Source organism: Galeopterus variegatus, unplaced genomic scaffold (assembly GCF_000696425.1).
Source record: "Galeopterus variegatus unplaced genomic scaffold, G_variegatus-3.0.2 Scaffold2245, whole genome shotgun sequence".
Classification (NCBI taxonomy): domain Eukaryota; kingdom Metazoa; phylum Chordata; class Mammalia; order Dermoptera; family Cynocephalidae; genus Galeopterus; species Galeopterus variegatus.
This window is the reverse complement of record NW_007728356.1, coordinates 198,835-216,562: the sequence shown is the minus strand read 5'-3', so window position 1 is coordinate 216,562 and position 17,728 is coordinate 198,835. Positions and strand designations below refer to the sequence as shown.

The 17,728-nt window shown below is 42.6% G+C and overlaps 1 protein-coding gene across 1 annotated transcript in view; it reads left to right on the top strand.

Annotated features, from left to right (window-relative positions):
* IRS2 (insulin receptor substrate 2) overlaps window positions 1-12,942 on the top strand; it is a 33,675-nt gene extending 20,733 nt beyond the window's left edge. Inside the window, exon 5 of the mRNA XM_008581060.1 lies at window positions 10,507-12,942. The gene's annotated coding sequence lies outside the window, so the exon portion shown is untranslated. The remainder of the gene's footprint in view (window positions 1-10,506) is intronic.
* The last annotated feature ends 4,786 nt before the right edge of the window (window positions 12,943-17,728 follow it).

The following is a 17,728-nucleotide window of genomic DNA, read 5'->3' as shown; positions in this document are numbered from 1 at the left end:
GGAGGTTGGGGAAACTAGTAGAAATTTTTACAAGGTAAAGAACAAAATGAAAGCACAAGTGATAGGTCATGGAATGACCTGCTTTATTATAAAAACTTATATTTGGAGGGCACCTTATACTTTATAAAACGTTTAAAAGGGGTGTTCAGTCCTCATAACCTCCTGGTAGGGTAGGTTTTTCTGTCTTTATTTCTTTCAATGAAAATTCTGAGGCCTGGAGGTATTAGGCAGTGTGTCGGCCTAGCCGTGCGGCCTGACTCCTGGTGTTGGGGATGGTTTTCTGAGTCTTCAGAGAGCAGGTGTTCCTGGTCGGCCTGCAGCTGCCTGGTCCTGTATCTTGTAGGGACATAGCGTCTTCATTTAAAAAACAGCCCTGCTTCCTGAGGCAGGGCTCCCAGTCCATTCTGCTTTACTGGCAAGGCTGCTAAGTGCCCTTCTAAAGCACACTGATTTCATTACTCAGCTAATTTAGAAGCTAAAATGATAGTAGCAAATTTACAGGAAACTTACTATTCCATATGTTTCAAAGACGTTCTGGCTTAACAGAAGGTGGAAAAGTGACTCTATAAGTGATCACTCACAGTCCAAATTTCTTTTAAAGTAGGAAGTGTTTTCTTCGTAATTAATGAATGATTCTTCCCCTTTCCGAACCTTCAGCAGTTTGGGAAATTGTATCATTATGTTGTTGGGCATTTTGTTCTCTCATGCTGCTTCCTTCTCGCTGGGAAAAGAGCAGGGTGAAAGATGTGTTTGGGATGCCACCTATGTTCCCAGGGTGGTCAGGGGACTCGTCCTTGCTCCAAGTCTAACAGCTGGTGGCCTTGGGCAAGTCACTGCACCCTGCTGGACCCTCCAGGAGGGGTTGGGGTTCACGGTTTCCAGCCTGCCTGCTCATCCAGATCTTCTGAAGAGCCTTGAAAAATCCCAAGACCAGGTGATCCTAGGGTCTGGGTCCCCTGGTGTGTGAGCCCAGCCCACGAGCATTTGAAAATGTCTGCACAATCTTTGCCATTTTAGGTTCTGCTGAGGCTACAGAAGTTATTCTTCAGAAAGTTTGCTCTGCTTAGACTTAAGGTTTTGGATCACATTATAAACATTTTGGCATTTTGGCTGAAAGGTTACCTGCAATAGCTTGATATGCCTATGCACTTTGAATGCCCAGTGGTCATGTGAAGTTGCGCTCCCATGGCTCAAGCCGGAGTCCAGCTGCTGATGCTGTGTGGTATGGGCTGGGCATGGTGACCTGGGGAGGCATCTGTGTTCTCTGCTGGGGCAGTGGTGGCTTGGTGGCCACAGGTAGCCCTTGCCCAGTGTTTTGTCCTGTCTGCAGAGCATGCAGAAAGCAGCTAGGCAAAGGCACTGTTTGCAGCCTTTGAGAACTGTTAGCTTTAAGTGGCCTAGAGTTACCCCCAGAAAAACAATTCTACTTCTGTTCCGCTCCGTCCAATTAAAACAAGTTTATTCATCTGATTCTAGGAGCTATTTTCCGTTGTTTCTGTGCATTCATCAGTTGTGTATTTGCTGCCCAAGTTGCAGTTATTTGTGGTCCATTCATGGACATGATTTGAACAGGAAGGAAGCTGGGGTGGCAGATGTGCTAAGAGATGTCAGTGCTGTGGCCCCACACCTCAGCCAGAAAAGCAGGTGGGAGGAGCCGGTCTCTTGGTAGCCCATAGCTGCTTGGCCTGCGGAAACCTTTGTAGTTCAAAACACGACATGTGGCTACGTGTATGCATTATTTGAAAGTACACAAAAAAGCAAAGGGAATCCAACCACAAAATGCACGTCATGCTGGCAGCATGTGTGAATATATATGTACATATATATTGTGTTCGTAGTCACTATTTATAGCATTTATACATAACATCTCATTGATAGTTTCACTGTGACCCTACTGGGGAATTTAGGGCAGAAGAGAGAATGTTTCCATTTTCCTAAGAGGGAGCAGACTCACAGCCATAGCCGAGCAGATTCCAGAGCTGGCGAGTGGTGGTTACTGGACACCAGCCCTGGGATCCTGCCTTGGTGCCACTGGCCTTCCACACCTACAGCACGCTGAGCCATGGGAATGGCATGTGGTTTCAAGGCGTAGGGGTGGTTGCACTGAGTCATTTGTAAGCTCCCAGGGAACAGCAGCATGTTTTTGAGAGCGCTGATGGGGGGGGTGTGTGTGTGAATACTCCCACTGTGCCTGGGGCCAAGAGAGCCTGCACTTCAGCTGCTGACTAGGGTTTGACCCCTCAACCTTGACTTGACTTAGCTGATCTTACAGGTAAAGTCTGGATGTTCATTTGCATAAGGGGTTTTAAGTTAGATGTATTCTTTTCCCGAAGAGATGAAGTTCAAACCCCATATTATATAGATGTTAAAGACTGGGAGAGACTTTACCTACACAGTTATTTAAATACTTGAAGGAAAGAAAGGTTCAGTTGAAATGATATATAACAACATGCTATTTGGAGGTGGACATGTTTTATATTCCACATTCCCTTAATTTGATAGGAAAAATATCATAATTAGGTTCTCTAACTTCAGATATAAACAATATAAATAATTTTTTAGTGTACATATAATATATAATTTTTACATTAGTATAAAGTCATATGTACAAAAATGTGTTAAATCTGAGAAAAGATTACATTGTTTGTGGGATATTTGCAGTTTTAATGTAAGCCATATCACTCGGCCCAAATATTCTCATGAGGGCAGAAGCACATGCTTCTATCCATGTTCTCAAATGCCCCAAGAAAGAGAAGAGATTTGGGCCATTTATGAATTGCACGTCTAATGTGTATAACTTTTCTTTACCTCCGCTGAAGTCAAGAGTTCTAGTGTAGAATGTATTTAGCAATAATCAGATTTATCCAGTACTTTTATGTTATGCATGAAAAACCAAGTGGAAGAGCCATAGGTAAGGGAAATTAATTCCAAAAGTGTGGTGGCTTCATAAATGAGTTTATGACTTGCTTCCTCATTTTCAGTAGGGTTTGAAACAGGATAGCATGGTTTTTAGTATATAATATTACATTTCCAAAGTATGTAAGCTTGCAGATAATTTTCAGAGGAGTATCAACTAGTCTCCAGGTATAACATACAGATGGCAATATATGGTGTTATTTTGACAAATTTGCCTGTCTTTCTTTTCATTGTCTTCCTTAATAAAAGGTTACTATGTTTGTGTGCTCCATAGGAGGATTAGAAAACTTGTTCTGTAAATGGCCAGATAATAAATATTTTAGGCCTCATTTCCATACAGTCTCTGTCCCAGCTCCTCAACACTGCTGATAGTGCAAAAGCTGCCACATGTAAATGCATGAGCACAGCCATATTCCAATAAAACTTTATTTATGGAAACAGGCAACAGGCCAGATTTGACCTCATTTGGTGACCTCCACCTTAGAATGTCCGTCTCATGTGAGGTGAAAAAAGGTTTTCTTTTCTTCTGGTCTCAGACTGTCCTAAAGTTTTATTTTCCTTAGAAAAATTTATTTAGCTTTTCTGCCTGTGAGAAATGTCTTAAACCACATGGGGCTGTTATTTCAGTTTAATCCAGCAAGCTTTATTAAGATCGTAGCCAGTAATGTGCCGGATGCTGGGAGCATAAAGGTGAGAGAGGCNAGTCTCTGTCCCAGCTCCTCAACACTGCTGATAGTGCAAAAGCTGCCACATGTAAATGCATGAGCACAGCCATATTCCAATAAAACTTTATTTATGGAAACAGGCAACAGGCCAGATTTGACCTCATTTGGTGACCTCCACCTTAGAATGTCAGTCTCATGTGAGGTGAAAAAAGGTTTTCTTTTCTTCTGGTCTCAGACTGTCCTAAAGTTTTATTTTCCTTAGAAAAATTTATTTAGCTTTTCTGCCTGTGAGAAATGTCTTAAACCACATGGGGCTGTTATTTCAGTTTAATCCAGCAAGCTTTATTAAGATCGTAGCCAGTAATGTGCCGGATGCTGGGAGCATAAAGGTGAGAGAGGCGGGGCCACACACACCGTCTAGCAAGGGAGACAGACGCATGAAGCATGCGTGCTTTGTCCAGCATTATGTATTAAATAGCTTTAAATATTAGCGTGTATGTAATATCCTTTAAGGGGAGTTTTATAAAGAGCTACTGGAAGAAAAAAAATGCACAATCTCAGTTATATGTAAAACCTGAAAAAAAAAAAGAAAAACAAGTCACGTGTATAGAGAGAATAAAGCAGTGGTTACCATGGCATGGAGGTGGGGAGAGGAAACCGAGTCGTAGGTCAAGGAGACAAAGTGGCAGATATGCGGGATGAGCAGGATCTAGTGTACGACATGAGGACTACGGTTAATACAATGGCGTTCTATTCGGGGTTTTTGTTAATTGAGTAGATTTTAGCTGTTCGTGTTACCAACAAAAAGTAACTATGTGAGATGATAGGAGTGTTAATCTGCTTCACCATGGCAACCATTTTACTATCTACATGTATTCCACAGCATCATGTTGTAAACCTCAAACGTACACAATAAATACATATATATTTTTTAAAGAGCCAGTGGTCCAACTAAAGGTTGAAACTCTGGGGCTCTGCGTGAAAGTTTCAGACCTCCCCATGGCGGTTCATGGCCAAAGGGGAGGAGAGAAAAGTTTTCTAGGAGAAGCTGTGGGCTCTGCTTCTCCACCACCCGCTGAGAGCCCTCAGCAGTCGTTTCTGCCTCTGGTTTTTAACTAGAAAAGTCCTGACATTTCACCATTTAAGAGAAAGGCTCCACCCGACTCGGGGGCATCCTTGCCTGGAAGGTGCTGTTTCTCTGCTGCTGCCACAGGGGTGGGGATTCTTGCCCTGGAAGGAGAGCTCCCATCATGCACACGTCGGGGGTTTTAACAACAAACTCAGAAAAGAAACAACTGTTTAAGAATCGTGCTATAAACACTGCCGAGGCCACGTACTGTACAATTAGTCCAGGCTCCTGTGTACGAAACCTGGAATATGTGAAGACTTGAAGCGTGGTAGTTGACAGCACGAGAGGCCTGACTGCTCCTAGTCTCTGGGTGGTGAAGACGAGGTGTTAAGTGAAGATTAAACGTGAGCTCAAGGCGGAGAGAGATACTTTTGTTAACCCAGCCTTATGCGAAAACTAGATTGTCTCATCCCGTCTCATATTGTGTCATTACCATCAAGTTACGGCTTGATGTTAGGAAATTCTTTTAATAACAAGCATGCAAAATGAAATGGTTTTAATTGTCAGTGGAAGTGATGAGCTCATAGAAGAAAGGTCTGAATCTTTCACGAGCAGTGTTGAAAGTAATTTATTGCCCCCATTTGCCATGGGAAACTTATTCTTCCATATTTTCCTCTTAGGTGATTTTTTTTTTTTTTTCCAATTTAAAAGAAAAGTTCAAGTAACCGTTTTTCTTAGAATCTCTGGCTTGTTTGTTATCACACCCAACCTTACTTTTTTTTTTCATATCCTTAGAGTGTTTTTCTTTTAGTAAAGTAAGGAGATACTGAATTATCAGGTTTACTTTTCTAGGAATTTCTCCTGTAACTGAAAAGATTATTTTCCCTTGTAATTCTGTGTTTAACATAAAAGATCTAACCTGGGCACTAAGATGTGCCTGAAAGATGTGTTTGAAGTCACCAGAGGGTTGATTTCTTTCTAAATTATATCTGGTACTAGAAATTTGAAATTTAACTTTTAGAAGTATTCTGTTTCATTTTGTCATGCAAATAAATACTTGTAACACTCCTCTTTGAGGTCTGCCTAAAACCATTGAAGCATTTTCACCTTTTCAGTGAATTTGCCGTTAGTGTCGCTCACCGGAGGCTTGTGTTTCCTTCAGCTGTGCCACGGCGCCTGCGTGGGGCCCTACGTGCCACAACCCAGGTGTACGTGCTGGGCTCTGAACACTGAAATAAGGCTTTGACGTCAAACAAGTCCAAACCCAAATTCTCATGAGAACGCACAACGGTGGAAGTAGTGACAAGTCAGAATGGACACCTAAAATGCTGCCTGATTTTATTTGCTGGAGCAAATTTATCTTATTTCTTAAGCATTCTAGGCTTGATGCTCACTTCAGTTTTCTGAAGTAGTTGTAATCACGGTACCCCCTCACTGGTGGTGTGACATTTGTTCCACATATCCTGAGGAAGCTCCCCTGCTTGTTTTGTTTGTTTGTGGCATCTGGCTGGTAAGGGGACCTTGACCCTTGACCTTGGTGTTGTGACACTGCGCTCTAACCAATTGAGCTATCTGACCAGCCCTCTCCTACTTGTTTTAATAACAGAATTTTTCAGTAATCTGTCTGTTTTCTTTTTCTTTCGGTTTTTCTTTTTCTTGCTCTTGTTGGGGGTGGGTGCAGTGGAGCAGACTGAAGGCAGTGACCCACGCGTGCTCATGTGCACGCCGATTGCTCTGGTGAGGGAAGAGAACAGGGTGGGATTACAGCTCGTCCACAGGGAGTTCTGATGACTGGCCCCTGGGACTGTCTTCCACATATGATTGTCGTTTGTCACAAGTGACAGCAGAAAGGACATGGGGAATAGGAGGATCACATGACATGTCGTGGGGAACAACTTCTTTCTTTGCTAAAAGTGGTGTTTTTGGTTTTTGTTTGTATGTTTACTCAAGTAACTAGGTGGGTGCTTCTGTGTCTGGGTTTCTTTACACAGCAGTGTGTAATGGACAGAGCAATGCAGCATGTACTCACATGACGAATCCAACGAGCATCAATATAGTCACATTTTTTTTAATGAGCGTTACCTCTAGGAGCAGAGTGGGCGTATGTTGTTCTGTGGCCGTGCTCATTAGCAACAGCGTGATCCATATTGTGTTTCTTTTTTGTTTTGTCATTGCACCCGATGAGTTTGAAGAGTGTCTCCCTTCTTAATGAATATTTAGAAGAGAATAGCCATAAAATTAATAAATTGTTCTTTGCTTTTAGTAGAATCAACATAGATGATGAAATAAATACATTTTTGCTGGAATCTTTTCCTTAGGAACCATAAATATTTAAAGGTCAAGGATATCAGATTAGTAATGTTAGAAAGTTTTTTCTTTTTTCCTAGTTTGGATGAACCAGACTAATTTTCAGGTGGAGTGATAACCTGCTTTAAAAGTAAATCAATAAAAGGCAAAAGTGTGCTCACATTCCTAGGTTCAAATCTGCAAGAGGATTCTCCAGCTCCTACCTGTCTTCCTTCTTCCTGGGGCAGAGGAGTGACATTGATGGTCAGTGGCTGTCAGGTGGAAGGTGTCTGCCAGGGGTAGCGATGCTTGTATTTGGTGTCTGAAGCCTCTGCCTGGACTGCGGGGAGCCTGCTGGGGAGATTGTAGCTCAGGTGGCTGTCCACAGCCATTCTCCCTTGCTGATGCTGGTTCAGGGCTTTTGCTAGCACTTGAGACAAAGATTTTATCAGCTGCTCACATTGGAAAAGGGTGTTTTAGATATCAGTTGGGGCAGACAGCTTCTGTCTCAGGCCTTCTTTTAACAAATGAAAAAAATATATATAGATAGGTTTCTAGAGCGAATCCCATTTTTCCCTACATGCATTCTTAGTATTTTTGTTTCTTAGGTCTCTGTTTTATCCAAACCTTTCTGGTGTGGCTCAGCAGGTCCTGGTCATCTGGATCCAATCAAAGGTGTACCACCAGCCTTTTCCTTGCCCCCTTTCTTTTGCACCTGTATAGAAGGAGTGTTTCTGATGGCCACTTCTGTGCATGGGTGTGCGAGTGCTTCCAGGGATCTCAGACTGTGTCCCCAGTAAGCTGCAGCCACATAGAAGCGGGTCTCTGAGCAAGTCAGTGCTCAGCCCGCTGATCTGCACCCACAGGCTGCAGAGAACCAAAGTCCCATAGTCCACATGGAGACCTAATGGTCTCAGCTCCTTTACTATGACAGGAGGCACCCTAGAAAGCAGTTGCTTTCAACCTAATAGGAGGCGAGGTCCACCTCATTGCGTCGGCTCTACCACACATGTATAAAGGTGATGTGTCTGATGCACGCACGTTTCAGGCCCGTGCACTCACCTCTGAGCAGGTGGCCAGCCTGTTTCTGGTCTCCCTGGCCTAAGCCTTCTGGGACCCTTCACATGTGCTGTGAACAGACCCATCTTCCCATAATAACTCTTTATTTATTTATTTATTTGGTCAGCCTCCTTCCTCCAAGTCACCAATAAGGCTCTGCACCTAATTCAGAGTAGAATTAAAAAAGAAAGAGATAATTGTCGAAAGGTCATTGCATGAATAAATGCAGGGGTGGATTCTTCCTTGCTGTTTTCCATCCTCTCTCTCACATAATGGCAATGCTTAGAGATTAAGGTTTTGATAACTGTATCGTTCTTCAAAATAAAATAATTACATGTTCAATTTAATTAGAGCTCACAAAGATCAATGATTAAGAGTTAGGTTTCACAGCAAAACAGCATCCTTAAAAACAGTGAAAATGTCAGTGGCCCCATGAATTCACAAGTGCAAATGGAAAGTAATTTTTTCAGCAACAGTTAACACTCCACTTGTGTGACTATGTGCTTAACTTAGAGAAAATGCAGAACTTACTGGCTTAGCTGTTTTCAAGATAACGTGCGTAGAGTTCACACGAGACAATTTAGCCACATTTAGCTAATTGTTAGCATAAAAGTAAAATAAACTTTGATTAGAAATCATTCTGTAAGTGGATTCACAGGGTCTTAAGTACTTGCTCTGGGGTGGCCATGGATTCCTCTCACAATCAGGGCATGAGTGATAGAAAGCAAACTCATTTTAGGGTGAAACACAAGTCCAGGTGGATTTTAGCAAATGCCTGCCTTTTAAGGGATGCAAACAATTAGGTTCTTACTGCAGTCTCTTGGGATTAAAAATCACAGCAGTAATGAATGAAATAGCTGGAATACGGATCTTAGGAAATTTGGGGCCTCGTTTTCCCTTGTTTCTTGCAGAACATTGTTTACCTGTTAAATTTTTAAAGGACTTGAAGCTTCTTTAAAATAATAAGATAAAGTAGCACAGCCTCAAAATGTCCCATTGTAGGAAACTTTTAAAATGACACAGGAAGAAATACAGTATTTACCTTGTACCTTGACAAGCACGCTGCACAGGCTTTTGTTTTTCTTGCTATTGGATGTAGAGCCTCAAGTTCATGTCAGGGCACGGTTTTCACTCTTGCTCAGTTTCAGGACACCCTGGAAGTTTCTCTCCTGCTGAGATCAGTCCTCTGAACTCCAGTTGGATAGACTGACAAACATGTAAACACATAAACTCACAAACACGTAAACCAGGGAGTGTGGTAAGAGCCTAGCATCAAAATTCTAAATAATTTTAGAGGAATGTCCACAAATGCAATTTGTGTAAATGCAACTGGAAAGGAAATTTTGCCTATTTAAGACCAATAGCTCTTAGGGTAGGCCTGTGGCTCACTTGGGAGAGTGTGGTGCTGATAACCACAAGGCCATGGGCTGGGATCCCTATATAGGGATGGCTGGTCAGCTCACTTGGCAGAGCGTGGTGCTGACAACACCAACTCAGGGGTTAAGATCCCCTTACTGGTCATCTTTAAAAAAAAAAAAAAAAAAGACCAACTGCTCTTGAGTTTTTCACTGCAGAGCTATGTCGTGGTGAGTGACGAAAATTCACAATGTGTCATTTTGGTTAAAAAGCCAGGAAGCTTGAAAAAAAAATTAAAAAGTACCATGCTATGCAATGTGAAAATCTTCCACGTTGTTCTGTCCCTTGAAGAGGAACATGTCGACAGGTTAAAGAAGTTTGGTCCTTCAACCTGGAAGGCAGGAAGCAATCTCACTCCCTGTTCCCTGTGAGCTCAGCATAAGAACAAATCACTTAAACGGGAACATATGAAAGTTGGGTAGATAAAGAGAAGGCTTTCCTAATGTTGAGGTGTGTGTAACAACAAGTGTGTCACTGCAGGAGTTTCTACATCTTGGGTGCTTTTAGGAAAAGGCTAGATTATCCAACTGGAAGAGTGTTCTGAAGGCAGAAGTGTGGGCTTGTTAATACCTCTTTCTTCACGTAATACACATTTGTAGAATAAACGTGGTTTACAGGGCACTTTAACGTGTGTCATGGATTTCGATCTTTTGGGCAGCTCTATGAGGAAGGCAGTGTTTTTACTAACCCACAGTACACAGGAAGGACCAAGTCCTGGGGAGTTAGAGGTGGGGTCCCAGGTCTCACACATACTCAGCGTGAAGGCTGAAACCATGTCTCCGTACTTCACATCTTGTTTGACAAATTGATTCACAAAAGCACGCCTGAATATTTTGTCTTAAATTGAAATTCTCAAGCCTCACTGTACAGACAACTCACTATGAGCTTCATAGCTCTGCTTCCAGGAAAAGTGAATCAGAATTTACCCGTCGAACATGTTTCTGGAAAACGAAATGAGTAAATATTTGCTTCTCAAAGTGCATCATTTCATGAAAATGACGCAGATCATAAATGTGGGCTGAGAGGGGCCTTTTCTAGAACGGCAGAGGTTGCTCTTATGAGCGTCCCTTCTGACATCCCTCCCTTCTCTTTCAGAGTGAAGACCTGTGTGGCTTTATCACCAGGATGTTTCCTATCAGAGAATATCATAAAAAGGAGATGCTCGGCATTTTTTTCAGCCTGAAGCTGCTTGCAGTTTTCTTTTGGATCTGAGCAGTGACAACATCGTGAAACATCTGTGACTGCATCAGGACAAGGAGCCAGTGAGGCAGGATCACCTGCCTCCCCTTGTTCCATGCGGGGCAGTCATCATTGTGCTATTTGTGTTGTGTTTTGTTTTGTTTTTTTAACAAAATCAGTTGAAGTCGTTCTCAAGAAAACTGGGTATTTTCATTGGCCCTCTTAAATGGTGGCCAGTGTCTTAATTTCTCCTTATTTCCATTTTGGCAAAGCAAATTTATCCCTCAGCATGCTAGGAGATTCTACCAATACCTATTAAAGTGGTAAAATCTGGTATTTGCTGGCATACGCTCAAACCTACCACAGTCCTACCTCAGTTCAAGGTAAAGCCAGATTTGCGGGGTGGGTACGGCAGGACCTCCCACGCGGCTCTGCCCTGAGTGTCGGAAGCTCGGTCATCGGCCTCACTGAGCTGGTTCCAAGCAGGAACTGCTGTGGGACTCCCACCCAGGTACCTGCGACGTTGACCACACACAGAGCCCATTGTGAGACTGACGTTTCTCACAGATGTGAAATCTGGGATTGGACTTTGAAGACAGATTAATAAATAATAACTATGATATGTAACCGAAGCAACCTACTTTTGAAAATCATCAACTGTATTAAGTAGGGGATGGGAGGGAAGGGATTTGGGAAGGGAATGAATATCTCTTTTTACCTTTAACAGACTTGTTTAATCTCTTATGTAGATGTTTATGTAGGAACTTCAAATTGCAAGAGCCTTTTATCGTATCTACAAGCTCAACGTCTCTGCTGCCCCTGATCTTGGGCTTGCGTTTCTTTAACCAAAAATTCACGTAGGCATGCTAGCAGTTCAAGGGTGGTCCAGGTCTGGCTGATTGCATTTAAAAAGTATCTTTAATATAATGCTATTGTGTTGGCCAAGGAGGCTGTCCTGAACAAAAAAAGACAAAACAGAAAAGAAAGAAACTAACAAAAGAGAGGCATTCTGGCCTCTGTGCTATTAATGGAAAAAGAAGGAGAAACCAATCTCTCGGTACATGTCACTTGTCGAAACAATTCCTGACAAGACTGCCCTTGTTTTATGTTTTCAGTGTTCTGAAAATATCAGTGTTGTGGCGATTATCACAGATGGCACCCTAAAACTGCTGAACTTGACCAGCAGAATGTTGTCATCCTGCTGCTGCTCCCTGGCACGTGCTTGGAGGGCTGACCCTTCCTCCCGCGGTGCACCCAGTGCCTGTCTTCTCTGATAGTCATGTAGAGGTTACACTAATTCATCGGGGATGTGAGTTGTTGGTTTTTTGTTTTGTTTTGTTCTTTGCAGAAAAAAATATATAAATATATAGATATATATCACTATAGAATAATGCATTAATACAATGAGGCTTTTTTAGAGGAAGACCAAAAACTTCAATGTGTTAAAAATATATTTAGTGGCAATGCAGAAGTCTTCCTGCGTCCATGCTGAACTTTTAGAACAGAAGATTGTATTGCAAGACGAAGTTGAATGTAAAGTGATCCCCTGAACATTTTTAAGGTTTTACTTTTCTGAAATTACACATCACAGCAGTGCATAGGCCATACAATGTTAGTTTGAAGGTCAATTTCAGTGTATGATATACTTTATTAAGGTGTATACAGTGTCCTAAAGACTTTATTTAGTTTTGGGAATAGGCGTGGGTGGGTGGTATTTGCTCTATAACTCCCCCAGATACATACAATAGGACTGAACATGGACCCTGCCGAACACAGTGTATTGACATATATTTACTAGCCTTCTATGCTTAGAGTAGCCATGACACTACCCAAGTGGTTCATGTTCACACTGCAATTTAGAGCAAGCAAAAAATGGATCAAGTACTAAATTTTCCTCTATCCTATACATTTCAAAAGAAAAAAAGGCATATGCAATATTTACATTTTTAATTTAGTTTACAGAATGGAACCAAAATGTATAAATGTTATGTTTGCTAAAACTTCACGATGTATATTGGGTCTTTGTACATTTTGCCTGACTTACCTTAAATTTAAAATATTTTTTGCTATATAAACTTTAACAGTTATTAAACAGTGTTTTCTTTTTGGGTACGTATTGTTTCTGGATATCAAGATGTTAAATATATTTCTTGCTATTGTGATATGACAAGAGACTTAACTTATCTTGCTGTGTCTTCCACTTACACGCTGTATATAGGGGTCGACGTGACGCTGCGGGAGACAAGAATAAACTGGACTAGAATAGTGCATTGTATTTAGTCTGTATTGATCATGGATGCCCTCCTTAATAGCCATATGCAATAAAATAAAATACATTATTTATGAAATGAATACTGCATTGAGGAAATGTTTTCTGCATGGATTCTAAGCTAATCTGCTCCTGGAGGTTTGAAGTAAATGAGTAAATATTAGGCTCCTAAAAATATGTTGACACCTTTTAAATTTTAAAAGGAAACCAGAAGGTATCTCTCAAATCACAAAACTTATGAAAAATAAGTGTGTTAAGAGAACAGAAAAGAACATTTTATATTCTACAAAACATGAGTCCTTTCCTACGCTGGATGTTATTCTAAGTGCTTTACAAAGGAAACCAGAAGGTATCTCTCAAATCACAAAACTTATGAAAAATAAGTGTGTTAAGAGAACAAAAAAGAACATTTTATATTCTACAAAACATGAGTCCTTTCCTACGCTGGATGTTATTCTAAGTGCTTTACAAATATTAACTTCTCCACAGCTCATAACAACTTCAGGCGGAAGGAATGGCCATTCTCATTGTACAGATGAGGAGACTGGGGCACAGAGGTTAAATGGCTTGCCCGAGGGCCCACAGGCCATGAGTGGCAGGACCGGGAGTCACCAGCAGCGCAGGCTGGCACCAGCGCCAGCACCAATATATACGTCAAGAATGCCAGGTAAAACCACCAGACCCACGAGGTGCAATTTAGGAGGCAGAAAATATAAAAATTGATGCCTCTTGATTTTTATGAAGGACAATTTTACCTCCTTGCTAGAAATCATTTTTCCGTACATCCACTTTGCCCTAAAATTACAGTCATGTAATACCATGTGTCATCTATTTCAAACAAATATAAAATCAGAGCAATTTGGAGGGTGATTTTTAAGCGACAGTTTTTAAGTCTGCCTGTGGTGGTGGGAACTTGGGATGGTGTAGCAGTGGCCCCACTCCCCTGTCTGTGCCTGGCTGGACAGCCCTGAGGGAGCCTGTTTGTCACACAGAGCAGGAGGTGGGATCTGCGGGTCTGGATACCCGACCCCTGAAAATCGTTTAACTATGGAAGGACAGATGCTGCCTGTCATCCCGGTAGAGCTGGACATGGCAGGAACGGGCAGATGTGCTTACCCAAAAGAGCAGATGTAGATAAAGTGTGGAGGTGAAGTTGGGTCAGAGGTCCACAGATGCTGGAAAGATCTACTCAAAGCCAATTTAGAAACATTTGGAAGAACACCAAGTGTCACGTGACAGGATGAGATGAAGGACGGCCCCGCTGCACTGATCCTGGGGGAGTTTGACTCTGACCCATGGCGGCCTCAGCCTTTGGTGTGTGGGAGATGCATGTTGGCTCCTGGTACTGTCAGAATATTCGAGTCCAGTCTTCGAGCTGCCCTGCAGGATCGTAGCTAGTCCTTCCTCCAACCTACGCTGAATATGGCTTAACAGATCAGGCGGATGTGTGCGTGCAACTGAGTTGACCAGGTGTACTAGATTTGAGTAAAGCTGGCATCATTTATCTGTTATGGCAACTTCTGGATGTCACCAATTAAAGGACAGAGAGGGGCAATAATTCCTTCAAAAGCATGCAGTCTCTCTCCCCTGTCCTTGCCCCAGGGGCACAGCTTCTCCACACATCTTCAAATTGCAGGAGTGAGTGGAATATGACGTTCACGAGCCTTGTGCAGGCCGTGGTCCACGTGTGACATCCCCACGCAGCCCCGTGCAGTGGGCAGCGTGAAAACACTGAACACCCCGTTAGGAGCTCCTTTTACATCTCAACTCCTCCAGCTGGGTTTCTCCTCTTGTCTCTTCAGCCTGTTTTCCCCCCACAGTTCCACATAACCCTAAATAGCAGTTTGGTGGCTTCCCGTATGCTTATCATTGGCGCCTCCTTAATTTCATGCTGGTCCCGCTTTCCTTGGATTGACCTGAGCTCTCAGGCGACTCGTGGCCTTTCCACTGCAGGTGGACATTCTCTGTCCTATTTTAGACACTGGGTTCCTCTGACCCAAGCTGAACCTGCACCCCCTGAGTTTCTTTTTTCTCTATTTCAGAATCCTCTCCTTTCACCTAGGAACTTCAAAAGCCCTGATTTTTTTACCAAAATTACTTGTACCTCAAGAAACATGCCCCAACTCCTCCACTGCAGGTGGACATTCTCTGTCCTATTTTAGACACTGGGTTCCTCTGACCCAAGCTGAGTCTGCACCCCCTGAGTTTCTTTTTTCTCTATTTCAGAATCCTCTCCTTTCACCTAGGAACTTCAAAAGCCCTGATTTTTTACCAAAATTACTTGTACCTCAAGAAACATGCCCCAACTCTTGGCTGGCCTACCTGGGGCCCTGAACCTCCCATCAGGGAATGTACAATACCCTCCTGCCTCTCCAGACCTTCCTATCCATGACATTAATTCTCGGGTGACGTCGACATAAAGGAAGAACATCACATGGATTGATAGACTTTTCAAGAAAAGGCACACAAAATATAAGAAAGTAGTTATATTAATTAGGATGTATTTAGTTGGAACTAATAGAAATCCCAATTCAATGGCTCCTAATAGGTTTGGGCTGCTGTGACAAATACCATAGACTGGGTGGCTTGAACACAACAGAAATGTATTTCTCACAGTTCTAGAGGCTGGGAAATCCAAGGACAAGGTGCCAATGATCCATTGTCTGCTGAAGGCCACATTCTGAGCCCCATCTTGGTATGTCCTCTGTAGTGGATTGAATTATGTCCCCCCAAAACTCCTTGAATTGTGGTGGCTGAATTTTGTGCCCCCAAGTTTTACTTATTAGAAACCTGGCCTCCACTATGACTGTTAAGAAGGTGGGAAATCCTATTATGGCAGTTGAAAGGTGCAGCCTTGAAGAGGTGATTAGATTGTAGGACCGTGCCATAGTGAATGGATGAATAATGGTGGTTAGGGGTGTGGTTCTGAGGGCTGTAAAAGAAGAGGACAGTCTGTCTGTCTTTCTCTCTGCCTTCTTTGTTTCCACCATCTTGCAATGTGAGACCCCTAGGTCACTGTCACCACCACTAGACAGACTTTGGATTTCCCAGCCTCAGAAACTGTAAGCAGTAAATTTCATTTTCTTTATAAATTAACCAGTTCCAAGTATTTTGTTATAAGCAACACAAATGGACTAATACGTCCTCCAGTGGTGGGAGGGGTGAGCCAGCTCTCTGCAGTCTCTTTATAAGGCAACTAATCCCATCCTGCCTTTGTCACTTCAAAAAGTCCCTACCTCCTAATACCACCACTTTGGGGGTGAAGACTTCAGCATGTGAATTTGAGGGGAGACACAAACATTCAGGCCCTTGCAAGCTTCAAACCAGTAGTTCTCTAGCTTTAGGTCATATCCAAATTACCTGGAGGGCTTGTTAAGACAGGTCGCCGGGCTCCACTTTTCAGCCTTTTTTCAGCTGGTCTATTGGAGGATCGGATAATTTCTGTTCCTAACAATTTCCAGGCAATGCTGCTGATGCTGGTCTGTGTCCACACTTTGAAAACACTAAATAGTAAAGGGATTTATTATCTCACCTAACAAGAAGCTCAAGTCTGGTTAACTCAGTGGCTAAATTCCGTCATCAGGGGCTCCTGGGCTTTTCATGTTTCCACTCAGCTGTCTTCAGGGTCTTTGCTTTTATTTCTGAGACTCAGCCCCTCATGTTCCAGGATAGTTGTTGCAGCTCCAAACAGCATGCCCTCCCATACTAATACGCAAGAAGACAGCGTCTCTTCCTTGGGTACCTTTTCTGAGAGACACAAGGATCCAGAACCTCCACCCCTGCTGACTGCTTCACTTTCCACCTATTGGAGCTGTGTCATATGCTCATCCTCGCAGTCACCACCAGGAGGGGATGCCCTGTGTGATTGACACTCAAAGAGATTCACCCCCTGGGGCTGGGGAGGTCAGCATCTCATGAAAAGGTCGTTGAACACAAGTTGGGTGTTGGCAACAAAGACTAAGAAGGGGGCGTGTTACCTTGGTAGCTGCTAACGGTGTCTGCTTCCGCAGCACAAAATGACAGTGCGAGCAAAACACTTTTCAAATGTGATGACACCTCTGACGTATTACCTCCAGGCATGGTGTGCATACTCCCAGGTCTACGGTGATTTTAAAGAGGGGGATTTATGACAGAGTACAAGTAGAATAAAATTATGAATCCAGCATTATCCAAAACACATAGTGGCGTTACTGGCTTAGATTCATAGAATTGCTCTTTTCAAGTCTGGAACATAATTCCACCACTAGAACCTTCGCATGGTTTCTGTTATTGAATTCTGCGCAACACTGGAAACTGTTTATAAAAGATCAAGTACAATGGATTGGAAAATTGGACCTTTGAAGGTGCATTGAAGAGCAAGGGCCATTTGGGATAGAAAAGAGAAAGCTACGTATGATTTATTAGCACTGATTACATTAGAGGCTTTGATAAGAAGACTTGTCAGCCAGCCTTCTCAAAAGAAGATACAACCAGAAAAAAGATGTAAAGGAGAGTGAGAAAAATATATTCGATTATCATAAGGAATGATTTGGTAATAATGAGGGCAATTCAATATTGACTTTGAAGGAATTCTAGATTTCATTCCTTGGAGGCTTGGAAACATAGGACTTGATAGCCATCACTCATTCTTTCAAGTGAGAGGAGCAGGTGGGTCTAATAAACTCAGCCAGCCCTTCTCGCCAGGAGCAGCACAGGTCACATCAACAGCACCTGGGCTGTCCTGGCCCTCTGTCTTGTTCTGCCCTCTCTGAGGATGACAGAACTATTTAACCTTGGATTTCATCAGGATAAAGATTTATTATGGTGTTTCTTATATGCACTTTAGTTTGTAGTTAAAGTATTTACCAAAGTAGTGCTTAAGCATCTGAA